The sequence below is a fragment of the Poecilia latipinna genome, unplaced genomic scaffold (genome assembly GCF_001443285.1).
Source record: "Poecilia latipinna isolate Pla-1442-1.1 unplaced genomic scaffold, P_latipinna-1.0 Scaffold4536, whole genome shotgun sequence".
NCBI lineage: Eukaryota > Metazoa > Chordata > Actinopteri > Cyprinodontiformes > Poeciliidae > Poecilia > Poecilia latipinna.
This window is the reverse complement of record NW_015117152.1, coordinates 10990-19830: the sequence shown is the minus strand read 5'-3', so window position 1 is coordinate 19830 and position 8841 is coordinate 10990. Positions and strand designations below refer to the sequence as shown.

The 8841-nt window shown below is 37.7% G+C and overlaps 1 long non-coding RNA gene across 1 annotated transcript; it reads right to left on the bottom strand.

The window, feature by feature from the left end:
- Positions 1 to 1944: 1944 nt before the first annotated feature.
- LOC106942768 (uncharacterized) lies at positions 1945 to 8627 on the bottom strand. Its single transcript, XR_001423715.1, has 2 exons — positions 8453 to 8627; positions 1945 to 3091 (listed from the first exon to the last, which is right to left on the bottom strand). It is a non-coding gene; the product is annotated as an uncharacterized LOC106942768 (long non-coding RNA).
- Between the last annotated feature and the right edge of the window lie 214 nt (positions 8628 to 8841).

Genomic DNA, 8841 nt, shown 5'->3' with positions numbered 1-8841 from the left:
GTTCGAGGGTTGCCGCCGCGACAGGCACCAGCAACCTTGCGGCCGCAGCTCCGATAAGCCGCCTCGGCAATGGAGGCACGGAACATGGTCCATTCAGACTCAATGTCCCCCACCTCCCCCGGAACGTGTTCGAAGTTCTGCCGGAGATGGGAGTTGAAGCTCCGTCTCACAGGGGACTCCGCCAGACGTTCCCAGCAGACCCTCACTACACGTTTGGGCCTGCCAGGTCTGACCGGCTTCCTCCCCCACCACCGGAGCCAACTCACCACCAGGTAGTGGTCAGTGGACAGCTCCGCACCTCTCTTCACCCGAGTGTCCAAGACATACGGCTGCAGATCCAATGATAAGGTGACAAAGTCGATCATCGAACTGCAGCCTAGGGTGTTCTGGTGTCAAGTGCACATATGAACACCCTTATGCCTGAACATGGCGTTCGCTATGGACACTCCGTGACGAGCACAGAAGTCCAACAACAGAACACCACTCGAGTTCAGATCGGGGGGCCGTTCATCCCAACCACACCCCTCCAGGTCTCACTGTCATTGCCCACGTGAGTGTTGAAGTCCCCCAGTAGAACAAGGGAGTCCCCAGGAGGGGCACTCTCCAGTACCCCCTCTAAGGACTCCAAGAAGGGTGGGGGTAATCTGAACTGTTGTTCAGCCCATAAGCACAAACAACGGTCAGAATCCAACCCCCCACCCATAGGCGGAGGGAGGCTACCCTCTCGTTCCTGGTGAAGTTCTTCCTATGGGCTCACCACGAACACAAAAAAAAAGAAAATAAAAATAAAAGGATGTGAAAACTTTCCTTGAATGTTAATAGTACATTTCCCCAGTTTTGGTCTCATAAAGATGTAACGCATTGGTCTGAATGCATGGGTAATTTAATTCTCACTAAAAAAGAAAACATGGTTGGATCAGCAGATTAACTCCAAACAGGTTTGATTACTTTTAAGGTGATCAAGGTGTGTAGACAATCCAATAGAAGGATTCAGAGGGAGTGTGTGTTCAGAGATCATATTGATCTGCTGGGAAATGTTGATGATGGTTTATTGGTGTTTAGATTTCCCGGACTGAGCATCCTGGAGCTCCAAGCAGAACTTAAAGGAGCCGTGAGGTACCGGTACAGGTGGAACTTCAGTCATCTTTCAGTTGAGCCACCCGCTTTGTGAATGAGCCTTTATGGAGAGAAAGAATCTCTATTCTGTAAATGTACGACTTCTGCACATGATTCTACTATTTAGAATAAACGTCCACATTCCCACTAAATGGACTCGCTGACTCTCTGTCTGTCTTTAAATCCTGGCTGAACGCTCTGCTGCACGACCTCTTTATTTGGATTTTTCATTTGGATTTTTTATTTCTTAAAATGTATTATTTTTGTTTTTGTGAGGTGACCTTATGAGCCCTGAAACCACATTTTACATAAAATATAAATACTGTTACTGCTACAAACAAGGACGTTGCCATGGTTGCTGTTTCACTGGGCGGACATTAGCATCTAAATTTGACCGTACGCCAAGTTTTGGTTTGAAAACTGCACACTCTTTTATAAATGAGGCTCCTAGAGCATTTCAGAAATGATTTTTCCTGACTGCTGATTTGAAACCAGCTTATGCCACAAGGGGGCATTGTGTATTTGTCAACAGACAACTACATTTCCGCTTTGCTCTATGGAGCGCGCATTATCGTGCAGACATCACCATTTCTTTTCTTTACAGGATAAAAAGTGACATATCCTGACCGGGGTGGAGCTCTGGGCCACAGCCCATAAAGCAAGGCTGCGCAAAGGCTTGTAGAAAAACAATAAAAATAACAATAGTAAGGAAATGAAAGAACAAAAAAAAAAAGCAAAATAAAAAATTTTCATCTGATTAATCACAGGATTGCTGTGAATTAGTCATGCATAATTAATTGTTTTTAAGAAATGAAATGAGCTGATAAATGAGTTATAAATATTTTTATTTGGGCTGCCAAATGATGAAAATAGGATTCAACAGTACGAGGCTAAACATGGTGACATTTTTAATGTTTTTGATGCTTTTGTGTTTATCACTGCTCATGTTTTTATTTGTTTATAGCAGTTGAGTGTTGCTTCAGTCATGAAGTCATATGTAAAATGATATTTCTCTATGCTGTGTTGTCAACAACAGTAAAATAATTTTGAGGTTCTCCCTGGGGTCTGAGTGCCTGCTGTGCTGCAGCACCAGAGAAGCACAGAGTGGGAAGAGAGAAGAAGGACAGGAGTGAGATAAACTTTGTAAGAAACAGGAGATTAGCCCCTGTAGAAACAGTTGAAACAGAGATAGAAATTACAAACTGATGATATCCAAAAAGTTTGGGAATCTGTTCAATTAATTGCTAAAAAAAAGATTAAAGAATTAATGCAGGATTAATGCAGGATTAACAAGTTAATTTTGACAGCCCCCCCAAAAATAAACCAAAACATCCAAGTCTTTCTCAAAATCTTTCACTGTTGTATGTATATACACACTGCGATAGTCGGGTTTTGTTCCTGTAAATCCTTGCAGGTAAATCTAACACATCACAAACCTTTTCCAAGAAATAAATTAATCTCATCCATTTCTACTTGCAGAGCAGCAACAGGCGTTGTCAGGGATAACGGCAGCAAAGTGACAAGAGATCAGGGTATGCAGGTTCACACAAAGAAAAAAAAATTAAGATATAGAATAAGGAACTAAATTAACCATAATATATTGTCAGTAAGAACAAGATTATTATATAAAACATTGTGCTTAAATCAGAAACAAATCAGACATATAACTTCAATAACAACAGACTTTTTGTTCAAGGAACTCAAAACATTAAGCTAAATAATGAACATTAATTTATTTAAAAGGTAGTCCTTTACACAACTGGTATTCATTTTCTGTGTACAATTAAATGTTTTCAAATTAAATATGAAGAAACTTCACAGAGATGTCTTCAATGTTTTAATATCTCCATTTAAATCATCTTCTAACTGACAGCTCTCTCACTCTTGCTTTTTGGAGCGTCCCCTGAACGTGTCCATAAGATTAAAGGCTCCCAGGTACTGACCCAGCAGAATGCCCTGCTTCATGGGCAGGATGCTGTTAAGAGAAATACAAAGAAATTATTAGAGTGCTGAAAGATTGTGGATGTTAAAGCACTGGATTCAATTCCCCACAATACACAGAGTCAAGAAAAAGTATTTCATCCCTTACAGATTTCTTCAAATTTTACCTTTTGGTTACAAATGCTCAGATAGCCAAACAAATTTCAATATCTGAAAGATTTCCTGAGAAATCGAAAGATAGTTTTCAGTTGATGATTGCTTTTTTTTGTTCTAGATGAAAAAAGCTATCCAAACCAACTTGGTGCTCTGTGAAAACATAACTGCCACTGTTAATTACATTGTAAATATAGTGATTACATTTTTTATTTAAAGTCAAAAGTCAAACATATCTCCAATTAGTGGCTGTTAAACAAAACCTGCAAGTCAAAAAACCCTAAAAAATCTTAAGAAGCAGATTTTTAAGATTTCTGTTAAAAACCTTAATTTCTTAGGTTTTTAACAGAAATCTTAAAAACCTAAGAAATTAAGTCAATGAAATCAGTTAGTACGAAAACCTATCCAGTGAACTGACCTCCCAGTCCCTGATTGAGGACTCACCCAGGAGATAACTAAGTGTGTTTTCACAGCTGATAGTCTGGTAGGCTCAGCTCAATTGGGGACCAAAATTGCAACATTTGTTACATGTTCTGCTTGTGCAGTTTGCATCCTTGCTGAACTGCATCAAATAACCAAACCGTTCGAGTAGCACATTTCAGAAACGCAGTCCAAAGTGCTTTATATCATAAAAACACAAAAATACAAAGTATAATAATTAAGGCATTACAATTTGTCAAGTACCATCATTACACATCAGAATGTTTATTGTTTCGTTCATAATGTTTCAAAAGTAACTCTAAACAGGTGGGGTTTTAGTGTAGATTAAAAGCATTACAACGCAACAAAACAGCTGTTTTGCAATTTTCTGGAAGTTTGTTCCAGATTTGAGGCTTTACAGAGGCTGAATGCTGCGTCTCCACGTTTGGTTCTGGTTCTGGGGATGCAGGTTGATACAACAGGCGCCTCATGTATAAAGCATACATAGGCACAAAAAAATGTAAATGCCATATTTTACGCACAAGTCAGAATGTATAAAATTGAACATGGCATGAAAACTTTTCACCTGCTGTGTAAATGTGCAGCAGCCACGCAAACTTTTTCTGTGGACAATAAACTACAAAGCGTCAAAACTCACCTAAATATACTGAAACCTGACTCCATTCACTGATATTTCAACAAAGAAGCATCAAACCCAATGTTTTTTCATGCTTTTAATCTTTTATTGTTTAAATGTAAACAATATAAACACATACGTAAACACATAATTTCTTTATTTAGAATAAATGTCCACACTTCTCACTCTCTGGGATGCTGTCTTTCTTTAAATGCTCTGCTGTTCAAGCAGGCATTTCCACTTAGATCTCTTTATTTTCTTTTTTTCTATTTGGAATTTTGTCTTTGAAATGTATAACTTTTATTTTTTAGTGAGGTGACCTCATGTACCCTGAAAGCACCTTTTAAATAAAATATGTAGTTATCATAAATACTAATACTGCTGCAAGCAAGAGCTGTTTCCATGGCTACTAGGACACGTGGTGGCAGCCTTCCGGGTATTTATATTAATTTACATATCTAGTTATGGGTGGTGACAGGGTGAACCAGCTCTATGTCCTGCAAATTGGGATTTATAAAGGAAAAGTGAACAGGTATGTGCTTTCGCACGGCTTTGTACATTTAATTTTTTTGTGCCGCACTTCTATAAATTTGTCCGTACGCCAATTTTTTGTGCAAAAGCTGCGCACAGTTTTAAACATGAGGCCACAGATCTTTAATATATTGTGGTGCTAAACCGTTCAGTGATTTATAAACTAACAGTATTTTAAAGTCTATTCTCTGAGCTACAGGGAGCCAGTGTAGGGACTTTAAAACTGGCGTTATGTGCTCCATCTTCCTGGGTTTAGGGAGAACATCAGCAGAAGCGTTCAGCGTTCTGGATCAGCTGCAGCTGGAGGATTGATTTGTTAGGTAGACCTGGCAGTGAAGATGCTGTTGCAGTAATCAATGTGACTAAAGATAAACGCATGGATGAGTTTCTCTAGATCCTACTGGGACATACGTCCTTTAATCCTGGAGATGTTCTTCAACTGATAGAAGGCTGACTTTGTAACTGACCTTATGTGATTCTGAAGGTTCAGGTCAGAGTTTATTACTACACCCAGATTTCAGGCCTGATCTTTTGTTTCCAGCTGTAATAACTAAAGATGTGTGCCATCTCTAGATTGTTCCTCTTTAGGTGCAAAGATAACTTCAGTTTAGTTCAACTGGAGAAAGTTATGGCACATCCACATACGAAGAACCACTGAAGAAAACACTGAGTGCTGAACAAGGTAGTTACCTTGTTCATGAAAAAAGCTAAGTGGCATGATATTTTAGCAGTAGAAGGATTTCTCTTGGTCTTTAAAAAAAGAAAGATCTGACATCGGAGTTTGATTGCGCATTCACACCTCCCCAAATGAACCGGATTTCTAGGCAAACAAAATGGAGTTGGATTAAAGTGGACTAAACACTTTATTTAGAGTAAATTCACCCTAAATAATCCAGGATAACATCAAAAACTCTGCAGGCCTCACTACTTCATATGATATTCTTGCCCTGACAATGAGAAAGAGACTGGAAAAAAATATTATGTATGGGAATGTTACAATTACCAATTACCAATTGTGAGACCAGTCTCACAATTACCAATAAATATCTTAATGACCCTCAAGCCATTTAGGAAAATATTTTGTGCATTGACTAAACAAAAGTGACGTTCTTTAGAAGATGTGTATGTAGACAAACAGAAGAAACTGAATAAACCAGAAGGATCTTTATAAATACATTTATATATCCTCCATGAAAGGATTGCAGCAAGAAGCTCCAGATTAACCTGAGTAGGTATTGTATGTAACCACATCAGAGAGCAGCAGTAATTAAAAAATAAAAAATAAATAAACTTTATGATCTCAAAAACAGACATGGTATAAAAAGGAAAATACAGGTTTGAATGTCCCAAACTATGGGGAAATTGAACCGTTTATCCTGTGTGCCTAACTTTAGTTTTTTTACTGGCTAATGTGAAAACATAGTTTGTACTAGGTTATGATTAGGGTTTTTTGTACACAGACAGATACACCACATGTCCAATGTGATGTTTCAGGGCAAAAACCAATTGGCAGTTTGTTAGGATTCACACAAGCTATTTTTATTTGAAAAAGGTTCTACAAATAGCATTTGTAGTCAATTATTTGTTATGTTAGAATTATGCTTGTTCCTTCCCAAATCAATGCTTGTTAGCAGCTTTTGAATGACTAATAAACCTCAACAACAATGACCGTATTCAAAGAGTGAGGAAACAAAGGCAAGAGAATACAAAACATTGTTAGAAGCCTAAATACAATAGTTTCCATGTAAAAGAAAAGATGTGACAGTCAAAGTGTTTTCAAGAGACACAAAATCTTTACAATAAGAAATAATCACTCTTCATAGAAATTAGGAAACAAGAGGGAAGTTGCCTGTGCCTTTGAAGTGTTATCCTGGTCACATGCGGGGAAAATCAACTTTTTAACCGATATATTTCATAACCAACATTTAGCAGAGCCTCTTCACCTTTTTTTTTTTTTTTTTTTGTTTTGTTTGTTTGTTTGTTTGGACATGGACAGTCTGGCAGCCTTTTTCTTTAATAATATTAGCCAGAAATTTTATTTGAGTGAATCTGGGAAAATCTTAGACTTTTACCAAAGTACTTTGGTATGTTGGTGCTTCTAACCAGTAGTAAAAACAGAAGAAGGGTGTAACTTAGAGAGGTTGCCTTTTAATCCTACTGCCAAAAACAGATATGGGATTATTACACACAAACACAGATGAATAATTTTGAATCCACCATAACCTAAGGACAAGTCTTTAGGTTGAGGAAACCGATTGACAACCTTAGAAACTCATATACACAAGAAGAAGACTGAACTGTACACTCCCAGGATTTAAACTTAGGAAACTCTTGTAGTGAAAAATTGCTGTGTAAGAGTTTGCTATAAATACCCATTCTAAACATTAAATTCAGGTGTTCCAACCATTCCCGTGGACGCAGGTGTGTAACAACCAGTCTCTAGGCATCAGGGGCACCACCAGCAATCTTGGGCCCCATGACAAAAAATTAGATTGAAGCAGGAGGAGGGTTTTAGTGTTGTTAATCAACTTCATTCACTCACTGTTAAATGTGGAGAAACAAATGAACACAGGAAAACTGTTTATCCGCCATGATTGGTAGCTATGTTAACTAGACTGAGTATTCACAGCTTGAATCTGCATAGCTCTGTGCTATGCTAGTTGCAGCACAGCACAGAGCAAGGGGGAGTCACATGACATTGTGATTGACAGCGCTAAAACCTAAAACCCGCCTCCTGCCTCTGATTGGTTGTTTCTAGATAGCACTGGGAGAAGGCAGAGGAAATAATTTTTTCACAAATTATCTCTCATGTCATACTGCCACAACACAATGGCAGTTTCAACAAATATGTAAAAAATTTTTTTTTATAAAAGTTACATAATGCAGCTATAATTTCTCTTAGGAGAGGACGGGTCAGGAGGGACGTGGCAACAGATATCTGTAATTTAAACACAAGCCAAGGTGAAACTGTGTGGACTGGCTGCAGTCCAGACAGGAGGCTGTTTTTTATAATTTTATAAAGATTGTTTGAATTTCTGTTAGCAACAAATATATTGTTTTTGTTGTGTAATTGTAAAAAGAGCAAAGACATAGAGAAATCCATACAGATTCCCTGGAATGATGCTAACTAGGTTGTCATTGGATACAGAGTTGCCCACTTTTTTCACTGGGACGGGGGTAAAGGTTTATGTTGATATCAGGGATTAGAGCTGCTGCTGACTGACTCACCTGTTGTCAAGTGTGGTAAAAGGTACAAGGAGCAAGTTAGATATATGAATATCTTGGTATTTCTTTTCCTTAATCCATTAAATGCTATGGAGGCAAACAGTAGTCTGTAGCTAAACTAACTATGCTAAATGGTTGATAATCTCACACAGTCTATTCACCTCTCTTGGAGAAAAACTGTGTTACAAATAGACACTCTTGTCTTTTTCTCTCTCTTATATCTATGTTTTTGAAAACCTGACTTTATTATTATTATTATTATTATTATTATTATTATTATTATTATTATTATTATTATTATTACCCTAAGCTGCAAGGGAAATGCTGCTTGTAGCTTTATTTTTCTAGATCTGTTTTTTCTTAGACTTTATAGGACTAATTAGAGCAGAATATTTGCTTCTAGTGTAAGAGGGAACAGCATAAACTCACTTCTTCAGAGCAGTGATGAAATACATGCTTTTAGGCAGTAGAAGGTAGACTTGGTCTGTGAGGACAGCATGAATAATCTTCTTGGCTACCTTTTCTGCATTTAGGATTGGCAGGAGTCTTGGCCACCTGTTGACAACAAACAAAGTAAGAGAAAAATAAGATTACAACCAAAGTCTAATTCAAGCAAAAAATATTGTTAATATGTAACATTTTATGTAACAACGCTTTCTCAAAATAAAGCAGTGGTAGTCTTTCCTGAAGACTGAACTTTAGTTTTGTTATGCAACATTACAAAATGTTGCATACATGTTTTGGAATGTTTAAAACAAGTAGTTTGAAACAACAACATGTTTTGAACTACTCATTCAGTATTTTGAACAAGTAGTACT